The following is a 12,114-nucleotide window of genomic DNA, read 5'->3' on the forward strand; positions in this document are numbered from 1 at the left end:
CTTGGCTAGTTGCCATTTTATTCTGTAGTGAACAATTGAATGGAATCACTTGATAATTATTTATTCTCAGTCAGTGTCCAGTGATGCCTTTGACAACTGATTTGGCCACTTTAAACGAAACTTTGGTCAGCTTTCTTTAGAATGTCTAGCCTATGTATTTATGACCTGCCTTTTATGTGAAGTCTTGAAAAGCCACTTGCGAATAAATTGTTTTTAAATAGTTTAATAAATATTTTACTTGAATATTTGAGTCAGTACACACAGGCTAATTTGCGTGCGTGTATATTTCAGAAAAGAAGAAGACAATTTATAATGGTTATAAGGGTAAAAGTTCTTCAACTTAGTTCTTTCGTCTCTGGGGAAGAAAGAGAGGGCTTAAGGAAATGCCACAGCACACCGAATGGTAGCCCCTGGGATAATTTGTGTTGGTTGGGAGATTCTTTATCCTGACTACATACTGCATCCATTCTCATCCAAGGACCAAAGAGTATCCAAACCTACAAAAAAATAAAAGCAGGAACTCAAATATTCGTTCTTCAGGCTTAACATTTGTCAGTCATGTTTAAGACCTCCACAACTTGCTTTATAGGACCGTGTAAACTTGCAGTTTCATTACGGCTTTTAAAAAACGAAGTGGAGGTATAAGAAATAAGAAAATCACATACCCAGTGTTAGGGCTAGAATAATCTGTTAAGCCTGCTCCATATGGCAGTGCTATACTGAGCACTTTTCATGCCTAATTTTATTTAATCATCATAAAAACTGGCCAAATAGGTATAGTCTCCTGGCTTAACAGATAAAGAAAATGAGGTGTAGAGGCCAAATATCTTAGGCAATATAAAACTTCTCATAAGTGGCAGTTTCTGACTTTAAACATAGTTCTGTCTGACTCTAAAAGCGTCTCACAAAAAAATTAGACATGACATTTAAAGTATACTCCAGTGCTTTTTGTCATTTGAATGACCATGCATCAGACCTCCTGATCTGGCTTCTGCCTTCTGAGGGCCTAATTCTATCCCATCCTACCCCATAGACTTCTTTTCAAAGCTATTAAAGTTCTTCATATTTAGTAGAAGACTCCCTTTCCCTTTTAATTTACAGTATAGAGTGAGATATTATAGCACTTCTGAGTTATGTGTACTTCCATTAAATAAGGTTTCTTTTCTCTTTCTCAATATATATTTCCCTCTTTTCTGAAACATGTTCCCTTACATTACATGAAGCTCAGAAGCCCAGGTACCCCATCTGATGTTTGTCTCACCCCCATGCTCTCGATTCTGGCTCCACATTAGAATTAACTGGTGAGCTTAAAACAACAACCACCAAAAACCAAAACAGTTCTCAGTCACCACTTAGACCACCAGTGAAACTGATGCTTCATTATACTTTTGTTTCCTCCCCAACTTTCTGAGACATTTTTTAACTTACAAGATAGTTTACTATTCTTTAATTTACAAGAATAGTTCAGTGAACAGCCATGCGTTCTTCACCTATATTCACCAATTAACATTTTGTCATGTTTACTTTCTCTTTTTCCTTGATTGTATTTATATATCTGCATAAAATGTACAAATACGTATTTCTTTATTTTTGTTTTTTGGAACCATTTGGGAGTTAGTTGCCAATATTCTCACACTTCATTGCTAAATACTTCAGCATGTACCTTCTAAGTTCAAGGGCATTCTCCGATATAATCACACATGACTATCATATATAGAGAATTCTATCAATGTTGATAGAATTGATAGAATCAACCATGTCTAATATTCAATCTGTATCAAAATTTTCTACTTGTCTGATAATGCTTGTAATAGCAATGTTTCCACAAAATGTAGTATGCACAAAAATCACCTGACAATGTTGTTTAAATTGTAGTCTAATTCGGTATATATGGGTTGGAGGCTGAGGTTCTGAATTTAAAATAAGCTCGTAGGTTCTTGGGACCAAACGTTGGGTACGACAGCCGTAAAATTGTTGGTTTTTTTTCTCATCCAATTTCCAATTAAGCATCATTCATTGCAATTGGTTGTCATGTCTCTATTTAATCTCTTTTTAAAAATCTTATATCTCTTTAAAAATTTCCCAGGATTTTTTTTCCTTCCTTGTCCTATACATGTGTCTTTTTAAAGACAGAATCTTGCTCTGTTGCCCAGGCTGGAGTGCAGTGGTGTGAACACAGCTTACTGCATCCTTGACATCCTGGGCCCAAGTGACCCTCTCACCTCAGCCTCCTGAGTAACTGGGACCACAGGCTCATGCCACAATGACCAACTAATTTTGTAATTTTTGGTAGAGATGGGATCTCACCATGTTATCTAGGCTGGTCTCAAACTCCTGGGATCAAGCAATTCTCTCACCTTGGCCTCCTAAAGTGCTAGGATTACAGGCATGAACCACTGCACATGCCCCATGTCATATAAATTTTAAGAGTTCAAGCCAGTTGTTTTGTAGGATATCTTCTAAGGTGATTGGTTCATTTGTTTCCTCCTAATTACGTTTAGATTAAAATATTTTTTTTTGCAAAAATACTACAAAGATCAATTAGTTATTGTAAAATCTACACAAGCATTGTATAGATTTGCCCTAATGCCCTAAGCAAACAATTCCATGCGGGTGCCCTTAAAGAACTAGTGAAAGGGGAAGAAAAATGCTTTGTGAAGAACCTCCGCTCTGTGAATTTTACAAAAGTTAGCATTTCTTGTACTCTTTGAAGGACAAGAGAAGGACAGTGCCCAATTCCTAGTGAATCTAAATAAAAACAACTTGTTTGGTTATAAATAATTTGTTTATACAAAAGTTTCTTTTAACCTACTTGTTTTGTATTGCATGTGTGTTCTAGCTATGGAAGTATTTATAGGAGTAGGAAATACTGCATTATGATGATAATGTTTATGACATCTGTTTTTAAAAAACAGAAATTGTTTTGAAAATTGAGAAAGCATGTAAAGTAGATGTTCATGAATGAAATGCCCTGGCATGATATGATGTGATATGATAGTCTATTGTAAGTACTTGTAGAGACTGTCTTGGTCATAAACGATGGAGTAGTGCTAAATGTTTTAGCAACTGGCTCTTTTCCCCACCTTGCTCCCCTCCCCCAGAAAAACCAACTGGAAAAAATCCAAAACAAAATCGCTCTGGTTTTTCACATTTGACAATTAGCGTAAAGCAGTTTCTCTACAGCCAATTTCAAGCTATAAATGTGACATCAGTACACTTGCAAAATTCCTGAAAATTTCTCAGTTCTCACATGCTTATCTGAGCCCACTCCAGTACATTACTGGTTTTAAGGAGAGAAACCCAACTCAATTTTATTCATGGGAAAACTGGAATTCTTGGCTAATATAATTGAAGAGATTAGGGACAGAGCTGACCCCAGACCTGGCTGGATCCATATTTCCTTCACCAACTCTTGGCTCTTAGCCAGTTGTCCCTCTCTCCCTCTCTATATACTGCAGTTACTCCAGAAGCTCCAGACCTAGGTTTTGGAGCAGAATTGGCTTAGATTAAGAATAGTAGCTCTAGCTCAGATTAGCTTGAAACATCAACCTACCACATGTTTGCCACTATAAACATGGACAACTTAATATCTCTGTGGGCCAATTTCTTCATCTGTATGTAGAGATAGTAATAGTATCTGTCACTGGGTTTTAGACGTTTAACAGATAAATACTCAATAGTTTAGAATTCTTGGCAAAGAGTGAGTAATCAGTCTTTTCATTAGCATCATCATTCTCAATTAACATCAGAAGAAATAAGTCTTTCTTATTCAGCTAAAGCCTGAGTATTGAACCTCATCTAACGATGTAGAAATCATGCTCATCCTTAATAGTTGTTCAGGCTGGGGGATTAGCTAATCTTTGGGTCCCGGGGGTCGTCGTTACTCACATTAAGTAGATTGAAAATGGGAAAAAGGTGATTCCCTAAAAAATGCCCTGATATACTTGACCTAAAATGAGAGCAAAAAATATATGTTAAAGAACAAGCCAAAATAATAATTACTATATAATATTTTTTAAAAATATAGTTTTCAAAAGAGTTATGTGAAATACATGTGATCACATCAAAGTTGATCTTAGTGACATGAAGCTATGCTTTGGGTAGAAAAATCAAGGTGACAAAAATTATCTATGTATAAATTCATGGAAAGTGCATTATAGTAGTTTCTTAAAATGCAAAGACCATTGGTATTTGTGATCTCATAGGAAATTTACTCTAATTAACAAAGATATAATAATATCTGTCAAATTCAGCACACTTTTGTTTTAATCATTGCAGAGAGGTAAACTTACCAGTGTCTGAAGTTTTACTGCATTACTTGGTTACTTGAATGATTTATTCCATATTTCTAATTGTGTAGTTTCTGTTAACTAAATGTGCTCTTTCCCATCGTATCTCTTTCTCTCTCTGATGTGTATTTAAACACATGTAATAGAAAGGTGTGATGAACAATGGTCTTTATTTGTGAGGAAATATCCACTAAGACGTTTTTCATTAAACTTTCAAATGATAAGTTTAAATAGTTGCAAAGGGTGTAATTTTCAACATTGTTTCAATACTGACGTTAAAGGTAAAAGTTTTCTCATTCTTATTATGAATTTGTCTAATGACATCTTATAATTATTTGATACTTATCATCTACTTTAAAAATACAAGAACGATAATCTTAATTAAAGCCAGTAGAAATGGTAAGTCTGTTGTATTGGAACCACGACCCACTCCTTTCACCACCTCTCAGTTTAGTGTGACGGAAGCTCTACTCTGAATGGATGGAGCCAAGAACATAGAGCTCTTTCTATGTCTAGATTCTAGTCAAGAACTATAGTATGTGTCTGGGGGGGGAAGAAAGCTGCTAACGTTTCTTATCCTCCCCAGTTCCCAACTCCATGTTGCTAGAGCTCTATTTTTCAGGCCTGAATCTTGTTTTCATTAAGCCCCTTGATAAAGCAAAAGTTCCAAGAGATTTGAATCTTGTTTTCACCAGCCCCATGCATAAAGCAAAAGTTCTATCTCACATGCAGCAGACTAGGAATCATTGGACCCCAATTACCTTTGCCTCAGATGGAGCATGGGTGGAGGTCCCATGCCAGGAGGCACAAGTCATAAAGACCAGAAATTAGCACCTCTGCTTCATGCCCCAATTGTAAAACAGGGGTGTCACTCCAAAAGAATTTAGTGACTATCCCTGCTCTTAGCATTAGCACTGAGATTTTGTGCAGGTAGAGAGTAGAAAACTCTGAAGCGCTCCAAAGAAAAACCAAATTTATTTGAAATAGAACATAGTGTGGGGAAGTTTAAAATTATGGATGCTCTGAAAACAGTGGTGATTCGAGATAAGTAATTAAGAGGAGGCTAGTCTCTCTGAGAGAGGAGCAAACTAAACTGCAAACCAGCTAGAAGTTTACCAAAGACAACCTGGTAAAGAGACAATTAAAAATAGCTCTTTTGGGATCGGAACAAACTTGGAAGATTGGCCTCCAAGCTTAGCTCTCTGAAGGAGTCAGAATTTGCTCAGGTTAAACCGTGGAGCAATTTATGCCCTATACATTGATGACACAACAGAGCATTAAGCTAGCAATGTATGGAAGCTAATATCTCAGTGTGATACCAGTAGAGGTGGACAACTTAGCGGAGAAAATAGGGCAAGGGGCAAAATGAACCCTGCTAAAGCCCTTGTTATCCCTGTTTACTGTGGACATGCCAAGGCTACATCCTCTGAGGAATGACAACAGAGGCTGCATATTGTGGGAGAAAATAGATTTTACTCAAGTATTTCAACAAAGTCACTCAAAAATTAAAAAGCAAACAGCAACAAGCTTCAGGTTAAGGCGAGAGATCATTGTCACAAATGTTGAGTTTTCAGTAAAAGATTATGATACATGCAAAAAAACAGAAATGTGTAATTCACTTATAGAAACACAGGAGGCAATAGAATGCCTCCTGTGAGAGGAATGTGATGTTCAACTGTGCATCGATTTTTTTTTCAACTTTTATTTTGGCTTCAGGGGTACAGGTTGGTTTATACAGGTTTGTTCCAAAGATAAACTGCATGTCCTGGGGTTTGATGTATGTATTATTTTGTCACCTAGGTCATAAGCATAGTACTTGATAGGTAGTTTTCAATCTTTACCCTCCTCTCATCTTCCGCACTTGAATAGGCTCCAGTGGCCGTTCTTCCCTTCTTTGTGTCCATGTGTACTCAATGTTTAGCTCCTACTTGTAAGTGAGAAGGTGCAATGTTGGTTTTCGATTCCTGTGTCAGTTCCCTTAGGAAAATGGCCTCCAGCTCCATTCGTGTTGCTGCCAAGGACATGATCTCATTCTTTTTTATGGTTGTGTAGTATTTCATAGTGGATATATGCCTCATTTTCTTTATCCGGCCTACCATCGATGGGCCTTTAGGTTGACTCTGTGTCTTTGCTATTGTGAATAGCGCTTTGATGAACATACGCATGCATGTGTCTTCACAGTAGACTGTATATACCCAATAACGGAATTGCTGGTTCAAATTGTATTTCTGTTTTAAGTTCTTCGAGAAATTGCCAAACTGCTCTCCACAATGGCTGAACTGATTTACATTCTGACCAGTAGTGTATAAACATTGCCTTTTTTCTGCAGCCTTGCCAGCATCTGTTATTTTTTGGTTTTTAATAGTAGCCATTCTGATTAGTGTGAGATAGTATCTCATTGTGGCTTTGCGTTGCATTTCTCCAATGATTAGTGATGTTGAGCATGTTTTCATATGCTTGTTGCCTGTGTATATGTCTTCTTTGAAAAGCGTTCATGAGCAGACAATGCTCATTGAACATTTTAACAAGTAGAGACTATCAATGGGTAAAAACCATGAAAAAACCCTAACGAACTGAAATTTTGGCGTTGAGCACACAATAACTGAAATGGAAAAATATAGTATAAGGGCTCAAGGGTAGATTAGAGAACTGCAAGAGAAAGAACCAGTAAATTTGAATATAAATTAACAGAAATTATGCAATCCGAAAAACCAAGAGAAAATGAAAGAAAGATGAACAGAGCCTAAGAGAAATATGAGGCATTTTACCAAAATGTAAGGAAGGAAAAACTAATGGCTGAAATTCCTCAAATTTGGTTAAAAGTTAATGTGCATATACAAGAAGCTCAACAAACTCTAAGTTGGATATACACAAATATATCTGCATCCAGACACATCATGTTAAATATGATAAATACCAGTGATAAAGGCAAATTCTGGAAAACAACAAGATAAAAATGTTTTGTTACATAAAATAGAACCACAGTATGATTAACAGCTACCTTATCGTCAGAAACAATATAGGCAGTTTTCACTGTAGGCCAAAAGAAAAAAAAGGGTCAACCAAGAATCTTTGTCCAGAAAACTAGTTTTAAATGCTGTATTTCAAAATTAAAGGCAAAATGAAAACATTTCCAGAAAACAAAAACAGAGAATTTGTTGTTGCCAGTATGCATACCTTAAATACTAAAGTAGAATTTTCAGGTGGAAAGCAAGTGACCTGAGTCAGTATTTCAAATCCACATGAAGAAACAAAGTATGCTGATCAAGGTAGTTGTGTAACTATAAAACTATCATAAGGGCCTATTTCTCTTCCTTCTATACTCTGTTTTAAAAGTTTGTAAAACAATATATAAAATTATATTTTTTAAGCCAGTAATACTTAGAAATGTAATATATTCAACAATAGTCACACAAAGGAGGCAGATGGAAGCAAAACTGTATGATGGCAAAGAAATGACACCAGATAGTAACACAAATCCATAGGAACAGGTGAAAAGAATTAGAAATTATAAATAAAAACATGATTAGTCTCTATTTATAGAACAAACTATAGAAACATACTTTACCTTTTTTCCTCTCATCTCCTTAAAGACATACAATTATCTTAATTAATAAATATAACAATGTGTTATTGGGTTTGTCATGCATAGAAATGTGACGTATGTAACAATAATAGCACAGAAAGGAGGAAGTGGGAATAGACCTATATAGGAGAAACCTCTTATATATCACTGGAATTCAATTAGTATAAATATGAAATAGATTTTGATGTTCAGAAATATTTAGTAAGCCATAGAGCAAATGAAAAAATACTATGAAAAATGAGGAATGATTAAAGGAATTAAATATTATACTAGAAAATATTCATCAGTGTAAAAGAAAGAGAAACAGCAGAACAACAAAGACATTAGACATATAGAAAACAAGGTAAAATCGTGTACCTGAATCCAACTATATCAATAACATTAATTGTGAATGGATTAAAAAATGTAATCAAAAGGCAGAGATTGTGAGAATAAAAATGAAGATAAAACTATATGCTGTCTACAGAAAACACTCTTTTAAATTCAACAGAAACAATTAGCTGAAACTAAAAGAATAGAAAATATATACCATGCAAACAATTGTAAACAAGAAAATAAAAGATTTGGACAACTGTAAAGGAACTAGACCTAAGATACTTCAGCAAAACATTCCATTTAACAGTTGTGAAATAGATGTTTTTCTCTAGTGCACTAGAAATATTTTCCAGTATAGATCACAGTCTAGGTGATAAGAGAAACCCAGATAAATTTAAAATGATGGAAATTGTGCAGTGTATGTTTTCTGAATATAATGGTTTCAAATGTAGAGAGAAAAAAATTGCGAAAATCATCAATATGTGGAAATTAAATAATACACATGTAAATAACCAAGATATCACAAGAAAATTACAAGGGCAATTAGTCAATACTTTGTGTTTAATAAAAGTAAAACAAAGCATACCAAAACTCATGGCAGGTAAGTAAAGCAGTGCTTAGGAGAATATTTATAAGTTGTAGATTCCTATATATTTTAAAAAAATCTCAAATCGATAACCTAGCCTTATACCTTAAGACACTGGAAAAGAAGAGCAAATTAAACCCAAAGCAAATAGAATGAAGCATATAATAAAAACTAAAGCAGAAATTAATGAACTAGAGAATATAAATAAAGAAAACCAATAGAGAAAGTCAGGGAAAGCAAAAGTTGGTTCTTTGATAAAATCAGGAAAATTAAAAATCTTTAACTTGACTGACCAAGAAAAGGAGAGATAGGCTGAAATGACTAAAATCAGGAATGAAAGATGAGACATCACTCCTAATACTATGAAAATAAAAAGAATTAAAAGGCAATACTGTGGACAACTATATTTCAACAAATTAGATAACTTAGATAAAATAGAAACCTTTCTAGAAGACACAAACTACCAACACTGACTCTAGAAAAAAGGAAAATATTTGAATACCTCTATAGGAATAAAGAGATTGATTAAGTATTTAAAAACATTGCCACAATTAAAATCGGGCTCAGATGGCTTCAATATTGAATTATAACAAAAATTTAAAGAAGAATTAGTACCAATTTGTCACAAATTCTTTCAAAAATGCAAAAGATGAAGGAATGCTTTCCAACTCATGTCTACGAGATGTTCGTAGACATTACAAGAAAACTACAGACCCAGCTTTTTCTATGAATACAGTCACTGAAAAATACTCAACAAAATTCAATTACACTAAATCTGACAGCTTTAAAATGGGATTATATTCCATAACCAAGTGAGATTAACCCAGAAACAAGGTTAATTTAACTTCCCAAAATAAATTTCCTTAATAATAATAATAATAATAAACCATGATAATATAATAAAGAGTAAAAGACACACGATCATCTTAACAGATGAATAAAAAGCAGTTGATAAAAGTTGACACACATACATTACACAAAATATTCCACAAACTAGAAACAGAAAAAAACTTAAAATCCACAGCTGACATCGTACTCGCTGAAATACTGAAAGCTTACCCCTAAGATCGGGAAAAAGACAAGGATGCTCATCATTATCATTTATAGTCAAGACAGGGAATTGTTGCAATATAATCAGTTAAAAGGCTTCCGGATTGGAAAGAAAGATGCAACATTGTCTCTATTTGGATACAGCATGATCTTTTATTTAAAAATTCTGCAAATCTAAAAATTATTAAAAATAAGTTTAGCAACTTTGCAGGGTGCAATAATAATATACAGTAATGGATTGTGTCTCTTTACAGTAGCAATGGACAAACTGAAAATAAAATGAAAAAATCCCACTTATAATAGCTTCGAAAAGGAAAAAATACTGATAAATTAACTTAACATAAGATGTGCAAAGTTCGTATTCTGAAAACTACAAAAGATTGTTGAAAGAAATTAAAGAAAACCTTGAAAAATGTAGCTATGCTTGTTCATAGATTGACTTTGTAGTCGATATGCCAGTGTTCTCCAAATTGATCCATAGGTTCAATGCAGACCTTATCAAAATCCCAATGGACTTATTTTCAGAAACTGAGAAGCTGATTCTAAAATTTATATGGAAATTTAAGGGGTCCAGAATAGTGAAAAAAATGATGAAAATGGAAACCAAATTTGGAGGACTTACACTTCCTGATTTCAAAATCTACAAGTTACCACAAAACTGAAGTAATCAAGACTATTTTCACTGGCATAAAAATGGATCTATATGCCATTGGGACAGGATTATAAGACAAGAAATAAACTTTTATATGAATCAGTTTATGTTCAATTGATTTCCAACAGGAGTACATAGGCCATTCAATGGGGAAAATAATAGTATTTTCAACAAATGGTGCGAAGACAACTAGATAGCTACATGCAAAGTAATTAAGTAGCACAACTGCATCACATTACAAAAATTAACTCAAAATGGATCAAAGAACAATATTCCATTTTGGAACATTGGATCACTCCAAAAAAGAAATCCACACCCGTTAAGAGTTACTCCTCATTTCTTCCCAACTCCTGAAACCTACACGGTCACTAATTTCCTTCTTGTTTCTACAAATAGATTTTTGTTATGTTATATAAATGGAATCATACATTATTGTTTTGTGAATTACTTCTTTCACTTAGTGTGTTTTCAAAATTCATCCATGCTCTCACATGCAGCAGTACTCTATTACTTTTTATAGCCTAATAGCACTCCATTGTCTGAATATGCCACATTTTATCTATCCATTTATCAGAGAATGGAAATTTAGGTTGTTTCCACTTTTTGACTGTTATAAATAACGTTGATATAAACATTTGTGTACAAATGAACATTTGTACAATATGGACATATATTTTTACACCCCTTTGTATGTAGCTGAAAATGGAATAGATGGGACTTATGATGACTCCATGTTCAGCCTTTTGAGGAACTGTCAAATTGTTTTCTAAAGTAGTTGCAACATTTTACATTCCCAACTGCAATGTATGAAGATTCCAGTTTCTTCACATCCTTGTCAACACTTGTTATTGTCTTTTTAATAAAAAAAAAAGTACTAATTGCAATCACTGTAGTATGAAGTGATATCTCATTTGGTTTTGGTTTTGTTTTGAAACAGAGTCTTGCTCTGTTGCTCAGGCTAGAGTGCAGTGGGATGATCTTGGCTAAGTGCAACTTCAACCTCTGGGGTTCAAGTGATGCTTCCACCTCAGCCTTCTGAGTGGTTGGGACTACAGGTGTGCACCATCACACCTGACTAACTTCTGTATTTTTTGTAGAGATAGGGTTTTGCCATGTTGCCCAGGCTGGATCTTACTCATTCTTTCTGCATCACCTTGGGGTTCTGAGTGTCTCTTCACTCTCTGGCCGAGAGGGCTGGGAACTGCTTTTCTGCTTTTCAGCAAAATCTAGGCCTTGTTGACAGGTGCTCTCGTGGCTCACCTCCATGTGCCAGGGGGCTGGCTATTTTTCAATGATTGCTTATCCTTTTGATGTCATATCTAAGAAAGCTTTGTATAACCTAAGGATTCTTCCAAGAGTTTTATAGCTTCAGCTCCTGGATTTTGTTCTTAGATCTACTTTGCATTAATTTTTGTTTATAATGTGATGAAGTTGTGCACCTTAATTACTTTGCATGTGGCTATGTAGTTGTCCCAGCACCATTTGTTGAAAATACTATTCTTTCTCCATTGAATGGTCTATGTACCCTTGATGAAAACCAATTGAGCATAAATTGATTCATATAAAGGTTTATTGCTGGTCTTGCAATTCTATTCCAATGATACGTAGACCTATTTTTGTTTTTATGCTAGTTCGG

The 12,114-nt window shown here is 34.6% G+C and overlaps 1 pseudogene; it reads left to right on the forward strand.

Moving 5' to 3' along the window:
- Positions 1–645, forward strand: part of LOC135275247 (uncharacterized protein C12orf50 homolog) — a 65,942-nt pseudogene extending 65,297 nt beyond the window's left edge.
- Positions 646–12,114: the final 11,469 nt, after the last annotated feature.

Source organism: Aotus nancymaae, unplaced genomic scaffold (genome assembly GCF_030222135.1).
Source record: "Aotus nancymaae isolate 86718 unplaced genomic scaffold, 86718_ANA_hifiasm-v0.15.2.pri h1tg000016l, whole genome shotgun sequence".
NCBI classification, from domain to species: Eukaryota; Metazoa; Chordata; class Mammalia; order Primates; family Aotidae; genus Aotus; species Aotus nancymaae.